We start from the raw sequence: 20,014 nt of genomic DNA, 5'->3' as shown, positions 1-20,014 counted from the left end.
GTCCTGAAGCTTTTATTGAAATATTATCTGCTATGTCTTCCCATCAATTTTGAACATGTTAAATAATGTTGGGGTTGCATCATGACCAATAATGATCAACTTTCATTTCACAACAGTCCAAAACATTCATAGTACAGTTATTTATTACTTAGATTTTTTTTTTTCAAATTTGCATGAGACTGCAAATAGAGACAGTGTGACTGGGGCTTTAGGAGCAGAACACACTTCTGATGACAAGTTGCATTTATGTACCAGGCAAAGCCTTTGTGCAACAGTTAATCAAATGTACTGAATGACAAGACTTGTGCATGGATAGACAATTTTTTATTGTTCGATATCAACATGAAAAATATTTTTTTCACCTGAACATGGCTTGAAAGATACTCAAATATACAGAAAGGGGTGAAAGCTGCAGGTTTTTAAGATTGTGATGCAATCAATCATAGGTCTTTTATATTTCATTATCACAAAATTTTGTTATAAATAAATTAATAAAATATCAAACAATCCAGATTATTTATTTTTCAAGTGCCATACTTTATCATGGGTTTTATCGATTACAGTGGCTGCAACGTTATTGTTGACAAACCAATCGTGTAGAATCGTTCGTGTAACGTGCGAGATCGTGCGTGTATCAGACTCAATCGTTTGCGGTTTTAATCGTGCGTGATCGTGCGTTAAGAAACGTGTAAATTTCGTTTTGTAAGTTTTTATCGGAATGTTATTTGTTATACAAGCATTTCGCTTGTCTTTTTTTAATCCAAATAAAATATACATAATTGAAAGCAGTACGAACTAATTATCGCTTGGAAATAAGCAATATAGTAAGTCGTACAATATTGTGTTCTCGTTAAACAGCATGATTTTTTGTGATAAACCGTACTTAGATTTTTAAGGATTTTTTCTCTTGTGTTAATTATGTTTACTGCTAATTACGGTCAAGATATTTTTAAAATCAATAGATCAAACATGCATTTTTTTTACATTAATCAGTGTTTATCTCTGGAGCTTACTTTTAATTACTTTTATAATTTCTGCAAATAAATGATTTGTGAAATAATTGTTGATTTTTGAGATTCCCAAATGGAAACATGGATATAACTTATAATTTTAATTCATTTTCATGCCTTTTTTTCAAACTTATCCCTTGTGCGTATTATGAAATTCAATTCAATCAAAATTACGGTCCACCTACATGTACATCTGATAGAATGAAAAAAAAAATCAGTTTTCTTAAGTCGGAGAATTGCGTAAATAATTATTTGTAATCTAAAATAATTAATAAGTCTTACATGTATTTAGTTCCAGAAATATCCATTTCTATTTTTTTTTTTCATTTTTCAAAGTCGATGAAATAATATCAATAAGTGTTTGAAATCTAAAATAAGTATTAAGCCTTATTTCGTTTTGAAAATATCCATTCCTAAAGAATTTGAACTATTTTGCGTGAAGAGTCGTGAGTTTGCGTTAGCAATCGTGTAAGATCGTGTAGAATCGTGTGCGTGAAGGATCGTTCGTGTAACAGATTTTATCGTGCGTTAATCGTGCGGAATCGTTCGTGTAACGTGATCGTTCGTGTAAGTTGTCAACAATAACGTTGCAGCCACTGTACCTTTAGATTGTGTACATTAGTCAGCATAAACATTATACATGTGAAACAAACAAATAGATATCAAAATTAATTATATCATTGTAAAGCTTGATACATGTATTAGAAAATTCCTGTACAAGGATTATATTTCTCTTAAAAAAGTAAAACAGTGCAAAAACAAACAAAAATGTGCACTTTACAGTAAAACCTGCATATCAGGTATGATCATGCTATGTTTCAAAACTACAGGTAAGGAAATTCACTTTGCCGTAAGCATGAATTCAATGTATGCACAAAATGTTTGCGGTCATCGTATCTATACTCTAAAATTAAAGTTCAATATACTACACAATAAAAGTAGCTGTTATACCCATAAACTACCTAAACATCAAGTCTCTAGTTTAACAAATTTATAATGTTCTACAATTTTTAGCTCACCTCAGCCAAAAGGCTCAAATCAGCTCTTCTGATTGAAATTTGTCCGTTGTCTGTCGTTATCGTCGTCGTAAACTTTTCACATTTTCATCTTCTTCTCAAGAACCAATGGGCCAATTTCAACCCAACTTGCCACAAAGTATCCTTGGGTAAAGGGGATTTAAGTTTGTTCAAATGAAGGGCCAAACCTTCTTCCTCGGTGAGATAATTATGAATTAATGAAAAATTGATAACATCATTTAAAAATCTTCTTCTCAAGAACCACAGTGCTAGAAAATATGAAATTTAAGTAGAATCATCATCAGGCAGTGTAGATTCAAGTTTGTTCTAATCATGACCCCAAGGGGTAAGTTGGGGCCACAATGGGCGATCAAAGTTTAACATGGGAATACATAGGGAAAATGTTAAAAAATCAACTTCTCAAGAATAGCAAAGCCATGATTGGTCATATTTATGTGGAAGCATCCTCAGGTAGTGAAGATTTAAGTTTGTTCAAATCATGACCCCTGGGGGAAGGATGGCGCCATAATGGGTGATCAAAGTCTTGTATAGGAAAGCATGGGAAATATCTTTAGAAATCTTACTCTCAAGAACAGCAAGGCCGTGATTGGTCATAATAAAATAAAAGCATCCTCAGGTAATCAGTGATTCATTTTGAAAATGGTTATCATGGGTCCAAATGACCCCACTTAATGACAACAATGAGTCCCATGCCAAAACCAATGCGTCCAAATCCAAGGGTACTCAATAGTACCGTATATTAGATATTACAGAGGAAATTCTGCTGAAATAGAAAAGGGTTTTGTCTGAAAGTGCAGTTGTTTTATTGAAGCTGTGAGTGGATTATTACATTTTCAACAGTGAAATACTGTGATTTATTTACTGAATAAAAGTTATATTCTCTCACAGTGTGAATGGATACCAAAGTGATATTCTGTCACAGTGTGAAAGGATATCAAAGTAAGTAAAAAATAATTTCTGGCCTGTCATAAGATAGAGATATCAACTAAACCGTCTTGACTACAACTGCCGATTTCTCCCCAAATATATTGCTAAAATCCGTTGTACAATGTTTTCAATCTCACTAAGCTATGACGTCTCAACCGCTCAACTATGATGTCAAAGCCTATGACACTGTCTTAACAAAAGACAGAGGAACAGGGAAAATCATAGAAAATATAATAAACAGAAAATTCAATGTTGCGTAGTTGGATATGTAATTTATTTCACTCGTGAGACAGGATTTTTTATATTTTCACTCGTGCTTCGAACTCGTGAAAATATCAAGAAATCCTGTCCCACTCGTGAAATAGATTACATATCCAACTACAAAACATTGAATATTCTTTATTTATACTATAATTACTATCAACTGGAAGTAAGAATAAATGATTTTGTGGCATGTAAATCATATCTATTGTCAACTTTGCACTTTGGTTCTATTTTTAGATCGTACATTCGATTTCACATATAATTTGTATCTGTCATAAAATGCACAGAAGCATATGATGCAATCGACCAAGTTTTGAAGCAGATTATACTGAAATAATTTAAAATAATACCTTTCATTTTATAAATTAAATGCGTGCATTGGGATGCACATTTATTGAAATAATGCGTCCTGAGGAAAATTCATGCGTAATTTATGCAGGACGCACACCAAAATTAGACACTGGGTAATGTAGAATCAAATTTGTTCAAATCATGACCCCCCAGGAGTACAGAGGGGCCATAAAAGGGGATCATAGTTATATAAAGGAACAAATATAAAGGATATATGAATAAAAATTTCTTCTTAAGAACAGCAGAGCTAATGTAAGTCATATAAATTCAAAAGCATCCTTAGGTGGTGTAGGTTCGTTCAAATTAACCCCTCCCCCCCAGCCATAGTGCTCAGGTGATCGATATGGCCCATGGGCCTCTTGTTTAAAAACTGTTGCTAACTCATCCATCAAAAATAATATATTCCCCAGTGATCTAGAAGATTCTCCACTAATTTTTTTCTCTCATTCATTTCAGGATTCTCCTTCATTTCCCTCTGCAATTTGCCGATGACAATCTGAACCCGAGCTAGTGAAGTTTCATAGCTTCCTCTGAAGTCTTTATCATGGGGATTGCCTCTATACAGGTTTCTATATTTTTGATATTTTGTGACTAGTTCACTATTACCAAGCAGGGCTCTCAAAATGTCTGTGGTTGATCTCTTTTGATCTAAATTTAAAAAGAATAAATTGTTGCATGAAAATCATTTTTTAAATCTTTCATTTAGTGACAAAACTTGTGCTGTATGCATATTTAAAAGTTATACATATATAAAAATCATATTTTAAAAAAAATCTATTTTTTAGAGAGAAAATTTTTGTGATGCATGTGTATTGTAACTGACTTGATAAATTTTCACTTTTGGTTTCAGCAAACAATCTTTTTTTGCAGCCTTTACGATACACTTCTGAAAAAAGGAAAGTTACATAATTGATTCTAATTTTGTAACTTGTTTATTGTTGCCCTTTTTTACTCCGCAAAGTTATATTGATTATTGTATGTAGGGATATTTTTGCCCCCATTTTATTTTTGCCCCTTTTGCCCTAGTCATAAGTAGGTAAATTTATGGATGAATTCCAAGAAAAAAAACGTAATTTCTTAAACAAAACTGTGACTGCCTTGGCAAAATTAAAACAGGACAAAATTGTTTGCAAGTGTGAAAGGGCAAAAATAACACGGGGTGAAAATAACATTGTATACAGTATTTATATTACCTGGGTTATTTATTTGTAATCTTTTCCTTTGAAAACTTCCCACCTCTGATGTAAATTTGGGTACATTCAGTAATGGTAAAGGTTAAAGGTCTGTACAAGTATAGCTTTTTTTCAAAAGCTTGCCTTCTTGAGCAACAACCTTAAACAGTAAACTGACATTCTTCTATCAGGCCATATTATTTTTGAGTAGTCAATCATAAAAAAACACTTAACACTTTTTAATACTTGCTATAAAGAATTAAAGTGTTTCATTTATTGCAATTTTCTTTTGTTTGTTTTGTCCATTTTTTAAGTTGAAAATCTAGAGAAATTGTTAATTCATATGCAAATTCAATCACCAGAAAATTATCTCCCTTGCCTTGACGGGTTTTCTTACCATTTGTAAACTGGGTCTTACCATTTGTAAACTGGGTCCGGGTCCGTAGAATTGGGAAAATTGATACAAAATAAGTTCAAATTAGGAAAAATTTTTAAAAGGATCAATTTCGTTTTTTTCCCCAATAAATAAAAATGAAAGGGGCAAAAAGTGTCTGTATTACAATAGAGCGAACAACTATAAACAGATTATAAAGACACTTAAAAGATTATTGAATGATAAGAAATTGCACAAAATGTTTTTAAAGTTTATTCTTATAATTTCATGACTGATGTTAAAAAAAAAATGAGTGGACATATTTTAATTGGATAATGAAATATTTAGCATTTATATAATACTTCCGTTTAGCATAATTGTCAATACCAGTATTGAAAAAAAATATTGCAATATATTATCGTAGGGATTAATTTTGCATTATACTGATATATTGTTGATATCGCTCACCCCTGATTTTTAAACCTTGGCTTTTTCAGAGAGAAACTTTAAACTTCATGCATTCATACTCAAGATTCAATAATGGGGTGATTTAGTAACTGTAGGTAAGCATATAAGATTAGGACCTGCTAACGCAGGGTCTGATTCTGGTTGGTCGCTGAAACTCTGCAGAATTGTACTCTTGGGCAAGTTATTTGGTTCATCCTCCATCCAAGGGGTTAAATGGGTACATGACACATAAGACAAGCTGGCTATATGTGGATGTAAAAGCATTAGTGCCATATATGTAGGCAGCTCTGATTGTAAACCCCCAGATGTGAGAATAAACCCTACCTTTACCTTTTGTACACTCAATTATATATTGAAAATTGTAACCAATATGGCTATTTTTTTTTTTTTTTAGAAATATATGGCTCAAAGCAGCAGTACATAATTTTACCACTGATTTTGCAGGTGACAGATTTGGTATTGCAAGATTTGGATTGTTGGCAACATCCATGTTCTCCTCATCTTGTCTGACTTCAGCTGATTCACTTCTTGTGCAGGTTTCCTGATTGTTTGAAAGTTGAAGCTTTAATTTTGAGAGAAAGCATATTTGAAAACAAAGTTTTATTATCATTGTTTTTATTATTATCATGATAATTGTTAAATCCTTGATTTCAAGATTTCAACAATATTCTGAAACGTTATGTTTGAAATTTAATTGTATTTTCTAGAGCATACCTATTATTACTCCAGTTTTCTAAGTATCCCTATGTCTGTCTGTCTGTTATGGGATTTATACCCGATTCATAATGTGACAGTGAGCAGCAGATGCAAATAAACTTTGCAAATGACACATATCTTATGTCATTTGTTTTATGGCCTTAAACTTATATCAAAATTTGGTTTTAGTCCAATCATGAAAAAGGCAAATTCATTTTTTTTAGAATAAATAAATAAATGCCCAGGGGTATAGGGTGGGGGCAACAATAGGACATAACATTTTATGTTGGAAAATAAAGAGGGGAAAATAATTTTTAAAAATCCGATGAACCACCAAAAATCAATATTTTACAAGTATTTGCAAGTTTTGTACTTTCATTTTTTTAAATTATGGGCCCTGGGTAAGGATTGGGCTAAAATCATTGATCAAGTTTCAATTGCATGCATACAGGAAATAATACAGCAACATCACGTTGGTCATATTTATATTGTAGCACTCAATGTTTTGTGGATTCGGATTTGGTAAATTCATGAACCCCTTAAAGTATAGGACTCCAAATTATAAAATCAAAACTTTTTATGGAAATAGGGAGAAAGGGGGGGAGGGGAATTGAAAAATTCTGCACAGCCAAGGTTTTTCAGGAGAGCATTGTGACCCATGGGTCTCTTGTCTGTATATATGTATATATTTAGTAGATACTTTATATTTATAAAGCTGTATAAATCTATATTGTAATCCATGTAATTAATGTTACTGTGTTATTGAGGATATTTTTATTTTGACAGCTTCTGCGTGCTGATATGTTCCTTCCTAGTTTCCAACTTCATCAAGGACCAATGGTTCTAGTACATTGCAATTAAAATCGGCATTCTTTAGCTCAACTTATTAGAGAACATAATTGTGCATTGGTTAGGTGTCTGTATCCTGTCTTCTCACCTGTTATCTGTCTGTCTAGCGTAAACAATTTTCCTAGATGCTACACTTTCTACAGTTTTTGCCTGATATTAATTAAACTTGCTCCACATGTACACTTTACTAAGATAATTAAATGGCATTATAGTAGATTTGATCTTATACCAACTGCATGTCATATCCAAATGAAACTTTAAAAATGATACCTTATTTCTTTATTTCCTTTTTGATTTGTGTTCATACATAATTAAAGTTTATCTTTAATTGACTTTAATACTGTAAATCACTTTTTATTCAAAAGAACTTTATTTTCGTGTTATTACGTGAGATAATTTGATTCTCATGTATATTAGTATTCCTATTATTATATAGGGCAAAAACCACAATTCGTGAAAATTTTGTATCGCTAATAAAGAGTTTACTACTATCTCGCAAAAATAAGATGTCACGAAAATTAAGTTATCTCAGTAACGATCAGACAGAAATATAGATATATATGCAATTTGTTAGAATTTTAAATTGTTATCAGGTTGATAATTGAAAACAACATCTAAAACAATATGAGTTAAAATAAATCAATTTAGAAGGAATAAAAAAATAACCTCTTTATTAATACACTGCTATGGAAATGCACCTAATATACAATGTCACAGTCTATAACTTCCATATTTTAGTCCCTTGTTGTGCTTTGACAAATTTATTATAAAAATTTCTGTGTAGTTTTCAAATGCTGCCTAACCTAGTTCAATATGCCTATATCAAGGATGATTCACTACTAGGTATATGATAGAATCTGATCACATGACCTTCATGTCATCAAATATTGAATATCAATCTCCTTAGTATAGTCATATAAGGAAACACATTGGCTTGCATAAATATCAAATCTTCCCACAAACTCCTTTATGTAAGTGTTACTTTTCCCTTTCTTTCAAGAACAAACCAGTAGAGTTGCTGTCACATCAAAGGATTTTGATAAAATAATAAAAAATTATGTGTGTCTCACTTTTAGACTTGTGATAATGAAATATGGAAAAGTGAGATGCATCTCTAGAAATGAAATCATTATTTAAAATGTTTGTTTACGGTTACCCGACTGACCCAATATTTAATCGCCGACCCAAATTTTTTTTTGTCGTAAAAATCAAGAAATCACTCGCCGGTCAGTTTAACTTTTACATGCATCTTAATCGGTCAAGCGTTTGAAATCAAAATCCAAAGTAATAGAAACAAAATGGCGTGTTTATATTAACATGTCCGTGTCTATCGCCCATATGACAAGCCCAAACAAAAGTAAAGCACCAAGCAATGGTAAATCTCATGTGAATTCGTGTATAAAAAAAATTCAATAAAATAAAAAAGAAATCCTACCTACTGACCCAATTTTATTTCAGCATGTAACCGTAAACAAACATTTATTTATTACGTCTAATATTGAGCATGAAGAATTGAAAGTCCAACATGTATGACGCACTTTTGTATAATTATTTGGGCCGAGGATAGCAGCCTGGATGAGCACCTGACAAGTGATGCAGGGGTCCCAGGTTTGATTCCCGGTCCAGCCGTATATTTTCCTCTGTCTATTACAAATGTTTATCTTTTCTTAGCAAGTAGAATTTTATTGTAGATATACCTGATTTCAATTGTCAAAAGCCTTTGTACCAGGAGATGAACTGTGTCCTCTGCTACTCTTGTTCTGAACTACAAGAACCTGCTGTCATCAAAAATAGTAAACATTTATATATTTATACATGTATATTTTTGATAATGTAAATGGTGATGTTTTATCTCAACTGAGCTGAAAGCTCAAAAAAGCTCAAGTGCTTTTTTATACCCCTGCTCCCAAGGAGAGGGGGGTATACTATTTAACCTGTGTGTGTCTGTCTGTCCATAACAAATTTTTGGTTGCAGTTTTCTCAACAACTACTCATCGCAGATGCTTGAAATTTATAGCACACTCTTTATTGAAGCATGCCATATGGTGGGATTCATTTTTGTATGAATCTGATGTCAACTTCCTATTTATCTGTGTGTCTGTCTGTAACTTAACTTGTGTATATTCACATAATAGTGTACATTCAAATCAGAGTGGGGGGTATTACTAGTGAGCATTGGCTCGCATACTTCTTGTTGATCACATTTTGTCGGGCATCTGTCTGACTGTCAAACTTATTTTGACTTCTCCAGAACCACTGGGTCAGTTTCAAAAACATCCTTGGTTTAAGGGAAAACGAAGAGGAGATAATTAAGAGTTAGCAAAAACTTGGGGGGGGGGGGGGTTACTGCTACAATAGTTGATCAGAATGCTAACAAAGGAATAAGTCAGAATTTTCTTTAGAATAGCAGGGCCTTATTAGTCATATTGATATTGAAGCACCTCAGTGTTGTGTGGATTCAGATATGATTGAATCATAACTCTTAAGGTTGGGGCTACAATATGGGATGAAAATTTTTGATGGGAATAATTTCAGAGGAAAAAATATAAGTTGTCTAAAAAGCAACCAACTTAGGGTAATTATCCAAAAAAAAAGAATGCTTAAGTAAAGAGATACTTACTTCAATCTCATTTCAAGTACATTGTATTAAAATTTAATCTTATGGTACCTGTTTGGCAGGTCGTGACTTGTTATTGATTTTTTGTTGACTCATATCGTCAATGGCTGATTTGTTGGGGTCTGCAATTATTAAAATAATTAAAAATGAAGATTGTTCAGTTTTAAAAAATGAATTAATATTAACTTAAAAAAATAATTATGTGCAGCATTGAATCCATACCTTTTGGTGGATAGATGAACTTTGACATTTCCTTGTTGTATAATTTGATTCTGCTGATTGGAAGTTTAAGACAACCTGCTGCAAAGTTACTTGTACATGTTTTCCATGCAGATACGATGTATGCTTTCTCTTTTTTCAGGTCAGAAGATCGAAAGTGGTGAATTTCCGGACCTTCCTGTCTTGTTTGGGGTTCATCAAGGTCATCAAAGAATTCAACGCCTTCATCTGTTCTTGTCCACCAAACATCTTCACCAACCAGCATAAAGTCTGCTATCCTTTCCAAGTGGGCCTGAAATAGCAGTGGATTCTTCTGTATGAATTTGTCTGTAAATGAGGAGTTACTTTGTTTGTCCAAAAGTTTCGCTTGTTTACTGATTATAGAGTCTTGTTTCTTGATGGTGTCTGGATTTAAGTTAAGTTTCTGTTGAACTGTGAATCGAAGTACTCCATTATCCACTACGTATTTAGCTTGCCTCCTTGTTGTCTGTAAAGAGATGCGCCGTAGATCACCAAAGCTTCTCTCTTCTTGTTCTGGGATGATTGACTTCAAACAAAATAGTCTGTACGTCTCTGGAAGATGAACAGATAAAACATGGAAGTGACTCCCAAAAAATTTCCTTGATGTAACTTTTGATGGTTTTGCAAAGATGTCTCGAGATAGAATGGCAAATGTAAAGCACTGGTTATATAACCTTAGGATCTGTCTTGGGTTTCTGGTGTTGAAGTTCGAATAGCATATTTGAATTATTTCTACAAGGCTGTTGACAAGGGACAAAAACTTTTCCTCTATTTTGTTATCTTCATATTTTGTACTAATGAACTTTGCCAGCTTCACTGCGTATAACCTTGCATCAGATCCTTTGATCTGATTCTTATCTCCAATGGTCGTATTTGAAAATAATTCAAATTCTTTTTGCATGTCCTTTGGGACCTGAAAGGGCAGTTCTGTTATGATGTTTTGCACCACATTTGTAATATCATGCAATGGTTCACAGTGTAGTATCTCGTATGTTCCTATGTCGTGTTCTTCGGCACTTTTTAAAGGATCTCTACACATAAGTGCTGCTGGACGACAGATACCATGTAATTTTGTTGTTAATAGGTCAGACAGTACTGATTTATTTTCTGTGTCTGTCCAAATGTTATGATGCTCAAGCTCTAAGGCAAGCTCCTCTTTTCTTAATTTCTGGAATGGATTAGTTTCTCCTTGTTCTATTTTTTTCCAGAGCTCCCCTCTGGTGATTAACTCCCTTCTTTCTTCAAGCGACAGAGACTCATGTCTGTAACAGTGAACCAGGTTTTGATGTTCTTCCACTTTAACTCCACATATGCAGCTATAATGTCCACCCCTTTGCTGCCCTGCCTCAAATAGTCTTGCTGGATTGTCTCCTGTAAAAACTCTTAAATGCACTCGGGGGTGTTGGATATTTGAATAGACTGTAAGTCTTGGAGTCTTGTATCTGTGTATACAAGTTGTTCCTTGTCTGAACTTCCTGAAGAATGAAGATAATGATTTGATAAATGATGAGTTGTTTGTACATCTTTTATAGTGTCTTTTCGACAGATTATAATAGTTCTTGATATATTCCTTTGCATTTGAAATTGATTTGCTTAAAGCAATCACTACTGGACTAAAAAAGTGCTGAGAATCCCAAATTTTACTGATAATGTTTGGTAATTACTGATACTGTGCTGTTCTTGCTGATAAATACTGATATTTACTGTTATTCTTACTGTTGTTACTGATAATTTAATTGTTTCTGATAAATACTGATAATTACTGTCGTCTTTACTGTTGAGTCTGATAAATACTGATAAATACTGTTGATGTGCTGTCGATGCTGAGATTTACTGATAATTACTGTAGTCATTGTTCTTTGGCTGAGAAGGTGCTAAAAAAGCTTGAGTGATGATTAATTATTTTAAAGAAAGTATTTTATCAACAAAATTCATTACAATCTACTTAGTTAAATTCTAAATGAAAAGTCACATGAATTGTATTTGTTTTCACATTTCATTAATCATTTATTTATTTTTATTTTATTATTATTTTATTTTTTTTACATCTTAATGTTAAAATTAGATCAAAAATGTTTATGTTTTCCTTTATCTTTATATTTCTCCTTTGTTGTCAATATCTGAAAGGGGGGGGGGGGGAGTGTTCATGCAGTGGTTACTCTACCTATGCGGGTACTTTTTAAAACAATTTTTTATTCACAAAGGTTTTTTTTTTTTTTAAAAATCCCATCTTATATTTTTTCCGCGTGTATTTGTACTGTCGTTGAAATTTGAGAGGACATCTTTAATACAGTCAATGGCTGCAATTAAATTTATATTTTCATGTAGAGAACCTGAATATTTGACAAGTAACATGGGTTCCGTCTGCTCTGTTAGTTGAGACCCCCCCCTCCCCTCCCCCTTTACAAACCATTCTCCTTTTAACAAGGCAGTATTAAATATTTCTCAAAAAAATCTATTCATATAACATATATGCCCTTTCATGAAGAATGTGACAGGTTCAAATAATAAGATTTAATCATGATCTTAAATTTGTTGAATTATCTCTTTTAGCTAGTGCGCTCTAGTTCTATAATTTATGTCCTCTTCGAAATTTTTTTAATATCAATTTGTGGTATCAAGCTATCTATCTTCCGTTGTTTTTTTTTTTATTATTATAATTTTATTTTTTACGCCATCTGAAACTAGAAATCTTATGCAGTGTGATTTTCATTCAATGAAATACGCATCTTTCTTTCTTCCGTTAGTACGATGTACGTACTAATTACTGGTAACAGCTATATCAATTTAGAAAAAATTAATAACCTGCTTATACGCTATCAGTCAGTTAAAAAACAAAAAATAAAACAAAACTTGAAATTACTCGGTTGTTCTAAAACCGTGTAAAATATATACATGTCAACCACGTGCAGAAGTTTCCACTTTCGTTTTGAGAATCAGGTCAAATATTAGTATATTTTGTACTTCTTACGACATGCATTTAGTAAAATTAGAAATAACCTTGTACAGAGAGTATAATATTTGTTGTCCATTCCATTTCTCGTTGTGCGAGACCAGTGTACTCAAAGTACACGCGACATGATTCAATTACATATACTTATATTCAGACTGTAGCAGAAAAAAGGGGGGATGAAAGACTGTAAGTTAACTAAGCTGATAGGCGCAAGGTTGATTCTTTAGTTTTAAGTTCCATAAGTTATACATGTAATAATTACTTAATATCTATAACATACGTGAATAAATTATTTTAGAGAATCAAGGAACAATACAAAATTCAGCTATACCATTTATTCATGAATGCGATCAGCATGTTACTAGATAAAGTCGAAATCTTCGTCTCCGTTTTACAGGCCATTAAACACTGTTAACAGAGATTCAAATGAATTTACATGTAGCACGCTCCCTCCGAATATTCTTTAAACTTTATCTCAAGAAATGTACGTAAAACTAGCAAATGAAATTAAATACTGAGGAAAGATCTATGTGAATTAAAATAAATTTATTTTATTTTTACATGTTTAAGTTACTTAATTTAATTAATAAGTTTGTGCAATGTATAAACATGTAACTCCACTTCTTTTCCTTTTTTTATTTTGTACTGTGTCCTATTTTGCTAAACATTTTTCTAATAATTTAATTTGTCAACGAAATCGATAACAAAATTTAATTTTTTTTATGCGTCCATAAAGATTGTTCCTGCTCCAAGTAGCAAGTAAATGTACAGCGTAGGTTCATTTGTTTATTATTAACACCGGTGGCCGCAGACGCAGAACAATAGGTAATTAGTGTCCATTGTTAAGCTGACCACTACAACTTACATGGAATATACATGTTGTACCCCGTTCTGCCCCAGTGCCTAAGACGTGTACACAATAAAGCCAAATCCCGGGTTGATCTTCGATTTCTGATCAATACAAATCAATTTAAACGTGTATTCCATTCAGATCTGTGACCTTACAATATTAAAATCGATCAACTTAATCATCCATTATTTTACATGTAGTAGGTCCCATTTCTTATTTTCCATTCCATAAAATTAAATTAAATGAATGAGATTTTTAAAACTTACTGAATAAAATGTATTATGTGGTGACTTGTGAAATTGCAAGTGACCAACATCAAAATTACATGTACACGTGTATACTATTGCACTTACGCTACAATTCTGAGAAATAATTTTTGATCAGCCCCCATCTGCCGGTTGCACATATACATGTATTAACATGTAGCAGAGTTATATTCTGGAACGATCTTCGAATGCTTGCATTACGTTAAATAATAATAATAACTAGAAACTCATTGCGAGCAATAAGAGGTCTTCCGTCCGATTCTGAAAATAAAAACGAAATTTCAAGCTAAAAAAGTGATAAAAGAAATTTAGAGATTTAAACTTTGTCGTTAGCGTGAAAATCCAACGTGCTTACCATTAACCATTCACGTTTTTGCATCACATCCTGTCACGACCGGAAGTAACGGCGACACACGATTTTCATACGATGCAAATTAACTGATTTCGGACTATCAGTCCTGTAAGTTTAAGACTTCAGTCGTTTATTCTTGCAGAGCAATTGTGAGAACAAATTCTAATTTTGAGCACAAGAAAACACGCGACCGGAAGTGAATTTTATTAAAAAAAAAATCTCTGACCTGTCTCTAGACATTTGCAGTATCTGCAACGTATTTAAACATTTCAATACTTTTCCTATAAGCGATATTTATGAGAAAGTTAAATATCGAAATAACGTATTTTATCTCCTAAAACCGGAAGTTGACGTTTTTGTTTCCGGTGGAACCTAATATATTTCAAAACAGCGAAAGAGCAATGAGGAGATGCAAGTTTTAGTTTAGAAAAGAAAAATTGAAATTTTTGATTTCTTTGATTACTTCCTGTGACGACCGGAAGTGACGACTGACAGTTTAACCCAAATGGTTTTGCCTACTCTTCAAAGTCTATTACTCATATAAGTTTGGTATCTTAATATCTTACCGTTTCTGAGATATCGCTCAGATATTTTCTCATTTTGAGGACAGGAAAACACGCGAACGGAAGTGAATTTTGCAAAGATATTTGAGGTTACGCTAGACATTTGAAGTCTGAATAACATATCTAAAAATCATTTCAAATACTTTATCTATAAAAGATATTTATGGGAAAGAAAAATACCCAAACTATGTAGTTTTTCTCTTATAACCGGAAGTTGTCGTTTTTGTTTCCGGTGGGACCAACATATTTCGAAACTGCGAAAGAGTTGCAATAATGTGATGCAAGATTTGATTTAAAAAAAGAAAAGTTGAAATTTTCGATTTCTTTGAACACTTCCGGTGACGAACGGAAGTACTGATGACTTATAAAAAAATCGTTCCACAAATCTACTACTCATGCTCTTTTATCTTTGACAAGTCTCCAGTTCCTCTCTTTTGCCACTCCTGAGAAAATTCGCGGACAACATTTCATTTTAAAATCAGGAAATTGCCCATAACTTGGAACCAGAAAGGAATTTTCCAAATTTTCTTTGTGATGAACAAAGTTCATGTAATGACTCATTTTTTGTGAAAGTTTCAGCGACAACTACTGAATAGTTTTCGATAAATCGCGTGCACAAAATTTTGGTCAAAAAAAAAAGAATAATAATAAGAAACAGTAGAATCACTATAAGGTCTTCCGTGAAGACGGAAGACCTTAATAAATGTGCCTCCAGACGGAACATATTCACCCCTGTTTTTATCTCTCAATTTATTTTTAAAAAGCATGAAATTTATCAGTTTCGGGCAGATTTTCGGGGGGGGGGGGGAAGATCAGAAAGACCGAACATTATAACAAAAAAATTAAAAAATATGCATATCTTTGGGAAAGAATAAAAAAAAATTGCTATCACGTAAGGCCATATTTAAAATGAAAATGATTGTTTGTCCTCTCTTGATCGAGTGAAAGTCCGAATCAATTTTTTTCTATTCTGCTGGAATTTTTTATCCCGATTTTTCCCCATCCATTAATAATTATTTCAACTTCAGTGTTCTTTAATGAAAAAAATCACCAACCTCCTTACCCAAATTTCTTGAGTCGGGCTATCAATCTTTTTTTTTTTTTACCCCAAAAAGCCTTAATGTTGTAGTATTACAGTGACTTATGTTAAAATGAAATCATGCAAAAGGAAAATTTCATTTATTCTGCTTACAGACAAACATGTACTATTTTCATAGATTCTTGGAAAAACATTTGCTTTTACGCTGACAATTTTATTCAAGTTTAACTTTAATTATTGTCATGATTTTCACAACCGTATTGTAATCGAGATCAATGTCATAATTTTTGACACAATCAGTAAATATAAAGAAACATGAAAATGTTGTTTTGAAAATTAAATAAAAAGAAAGTAATGATTGAAGAAGGTTTTAACAACCATAAGCTCTATTTTAGAACCTTCTCAGCAAAAGAACAATGACCACAGTAATTATCAGTAAATCTCAGCATCGACAGCACATCAACAGTATTTATCAGTATTTATCTCAACAGTAAAGACGATCAGAAACAACTAAAATTATCAGTAACAACAATAAGAATAACAGTAAATATCAGTATTTATCAGCAAGAACAGCACAGTATCAGTAATTATCAAACATTATCAGTAAAATTTGGGATTCTCAGCACTTTTTTCGTCCAGTAGTGAATATGAGCTGCATTTTTGAGAATTTTATTTTCCTGTTAAAATGTGCTGTTATGATAAATCTGTGTGCAATTTAAACCATTATTATCAATTAGACTAAAATAAAGTATTAAATTTCCTCAGAAGAAAGGTTTTTGAACAATGTAATGTATTTTATTAATTAAGAAATCAATATTGTACAGGATGACGATAAAGTAATTTTGCTTTGATCAAAGCTACTAAATACATGTAGTTCATCCATCGCAAATATGAACAACAGAAGTTTATAAATGTTCTTTTTTTTTGGCATTGAAATTGTTAATTACAATTTTGCCACAAATATTCCAGTCATCAAAGTTGCAGCTCATATTGCTTTAAACATCTTTGAAATTAAGTTTGAAAAGTTTTCCTCAAAGTACGGCAAAACAAATTTATTATTTTCAGTTTCTCACGACAGGTCAATAAATTAAGAATAAGTCCAGAAGGATTTTCTCAGATCATATCCATTAATGTGTGAGTCACTCTTCTTTATATTGAAATGAATTTTGTGTTGTTTGCTTTTAATTTATTTCACAAACTTTTTCTCCAAGATTTAGTAAAGAAAGATTTTAATTTATCAAAATTACCATTGTTCCTTGTAAATTTAAGCAAACATTGAAGGGAAAGTGAGTTTTCTCCCTTTGAAATGTTACCAAAATTTTAAATATGGTATATTATAGCAATATTTAGAAATGAGATTTTTTTTCCCCACATGTGAGTTTAATTTGCTGTGTCATACAGGAACGACATCATAAAGTTTACGTACGATGAGTTTAAAATTTCAGAATGGTCATGCCATAATTTCATGTTGTAAGTGTTTTGAATTTTTTTCAGTTGTTCTAGAGGCTCAGGGTTACAACAATCCTCCTGGATTTTAGTTAATGTAATTCTGGCTTCTTCCTCACTAGTAGGATTATCCCTTAAAACACCAGCATTAATGAACCGTTCTTTTTCTTCATTGATGATCATTTTCATGGAAATCTTTCTTCCATAAATCAGGCATTTAGATGTAGTGAGTTTGCCATCTTTATCAATTTTGTTTGTAGTGTGTAGCTTGGGAGCAATGCTTTCTCCAAGATACAACTGCTTTTGTTGAAGCTTGCTTTTAACTATGTTTTTTACTTTCTTAGCAGATCTTATTGACGGAACAGATATTCGACTCTTTCCTACTTTCATTTTGGATCTTCTGACTCTTCTGGTGTAATCTCGTCCGCTGACTCTAAGGGATAGATTGAACTTGTTGGTATTAATACCATGAAGTTTGGCAAAGCTTATTAATATTTGACCCGAATTTTGGGGCTCTGTGCCATGATATGTCACGTTGTACTTACGAGCCAGTCTGGTCCAACTGATGGGCTTTCCTGCAGGGTATTGCTTAATTTCTGATAAAAAAAGCATCCCTGTCAAATTCATAACTATTAAATTTCCCATGGTGGTCTTTAGGTTTTATTGTCTTCTCTTTTTCAAGTTTAGTACTCAAACTTTGCTCTGCAGCTTCTTTTGTTATGTGTGTCTTATTCATTCTTTCTCTATCATACATGCTGTATGATAGCCCAGAAGCGAGGAAATTCGTGACATCACTGTCATTATCTATCATGAGGTTCTCAATTGTTTTGTTAGATTTTTTCACTGTTTTTTCTGTTGATTTTCTGATTTGAGTAGGGGAGACAATTCCTTTGGATAGGTTGTCACTTAAGTTGGAACTGAATGTAATACCCATTTTGTTTTCAATGATGGGCTGTACAAAATCAACCACATTTTTAATGACTTTGATGCCTTTGCTTTGTGAATTTGGACTTTTTGATTTTTGAAATTGTGCAGATATAATTGTTGTAGCTAAATTTTCACATGCCTCAGTTAACTCTCTCTGCTCTTTAGTTGCCGAGGAATGGAGGGCAGAAAAGCCTGAATGAACAGTAGCACAGGGGTGACAGTTATTCAGCTCATGAGACTTCTCATTTTCAGAAAGATTTTGCCATGTTGCAAAAGAAAAGTGCTTGTTGAAGGTTTCACGTTCTTTGTTTTTATTTTGATTTCTGAAGAATTTCTTGTTCGTTACCAAGTCCTGTACTCTGCGTAAATTCAATCTAAAAGTGCTGTATGGCATATTGAGCTTTGGAAATTTGGAAATTAATGATATATAATTATCAAATCTCTGCTGGTCAGACAAGTTGGTTACATATTTTGGGGTTGTAGGGCAATCTGTTTTACCATCATTTTTAAACCAGTCTAAAACATTTTTGTCCTTGGATGTTCTGGCTTGGAAAACTTTTGCGAAATCGCAGTAATTCATTCTCAATTTTATGGAATCCTCATTACTTTTTTGGCTCTGATTTCTGTTTATGACAGGAGAGACTTAAAAATGCCTATTTGGGAATGTTTGTCAATATTTCATAATTTCTTTGCAGCTCACCTTGAAATTGCCCCACAGGATGTTTTCCCTGCCTATGATAGTGCAGCAGCAAATATATCTACATTGTACACGTATGAAAATTTAACTTAAAATAAAAAAAAAATTCACATTTTTTTTTCAATTTTGTAATGATTTTTTTTTTTTTTTTTTTTTTTTTACATTTTCCCACATTTTTTTAAAATAACATTCTGTTACCAATAACGAAGTGTATATAGATCTATCCTCTTGTATATGTACATGCAAACACATGCCTTATATGAAAATTAAAAAAAAGTGTAGAAAATTGGATTTAAATAATATTGTTCCATCAGTGCTGTTTGTGCTTATTTCACTATTTGTTTTATCAACACAGACATACCCCCCCCCCCTTGGACAAGGTGAAGTTATTTCAAAGAAGCAGCAATGATATGTAAAAAAAGTGTAGATTCTTCAATGATGAGGATCATTGTTTAAGAGCACAGGATACAAAAATTTCAGACTAAAATAGTTTTTTAAAGAAATTTATTCAGTGTAATGGAGATGTCGCGGTGTACAGAGGAAACGCGGTCGACTTCTTTGCAAATTCTTGAATCTGGAATAGAAAAAAAGTAATCAACATTAAAACAGGTTCAGAATTTAATAATCATGTATTATATATATAAAAAAAAAACGCTGTATTTCCGTTAAAGGTTTAACAAAATTAAAAAGGTTATATTTTCATCGGTATATACAAGTATCAAGATTTGTCTTCCCGCAAATTGTGCCCCTTATGTGACTGCAGAGTTATTTCCCTTGTAAGAGTCCTCTGAGCGTTTGAAATCAGAGTTGTCTTTTGAGGAGAGTTTGGGGAGCGCAAAAAACTGAAAAGTGCAAGGGCAAAACGATGGTGAATTGAGTTAAACTTAACAGGTATTGCTTTATTTTCAAACAGTTTC

At 32.5% G+C, this 20,014-nt stretch overlaps 1 long non-coding RNA gene across 1 annotated transcript; it reads left to right on the top strand.

Annotated features, from left to right (window-relative positions):
• Positions 1-8,858: 8,858 nt before the first annotated feature.
• LOC133175202 (uncharacterized) lies at positions 8,859-19,176 on the top strand. Its single transcript, XR_009719246.1, has 3 exons — positions 8,859-8,940; positions 10,126-10,298; positions 19,096-19,176. It is a non-coding gene; the product is annotated as an uncharacterized LOC133175202 (long non-coding RNA).
• The last annotated feature ends 838 nt before the right edge of the window (positions 19,177-20,014 follow it).

The sequence above is a fragment of the Saccostrea echinata genome, unplaced genomic scaffold (assembly GCF_033153115.1).
Source record: "Saccostrea echinata isolate AGI-Se365-2 ecotype Australia unplaced genomic scaffold, CSIRO_AGI_Sech_v1 ptg000061l, whole genome shotgun sequence".
NCBI lineage: Eukaryota > Metazoa > Mollusca > Bivalvia > Ostreida > Ostreidae > Saccostrea > Saccostrea echinata.
This window is presented reverse-complemented; position numbering and strand designations above follow the sequence as displayed.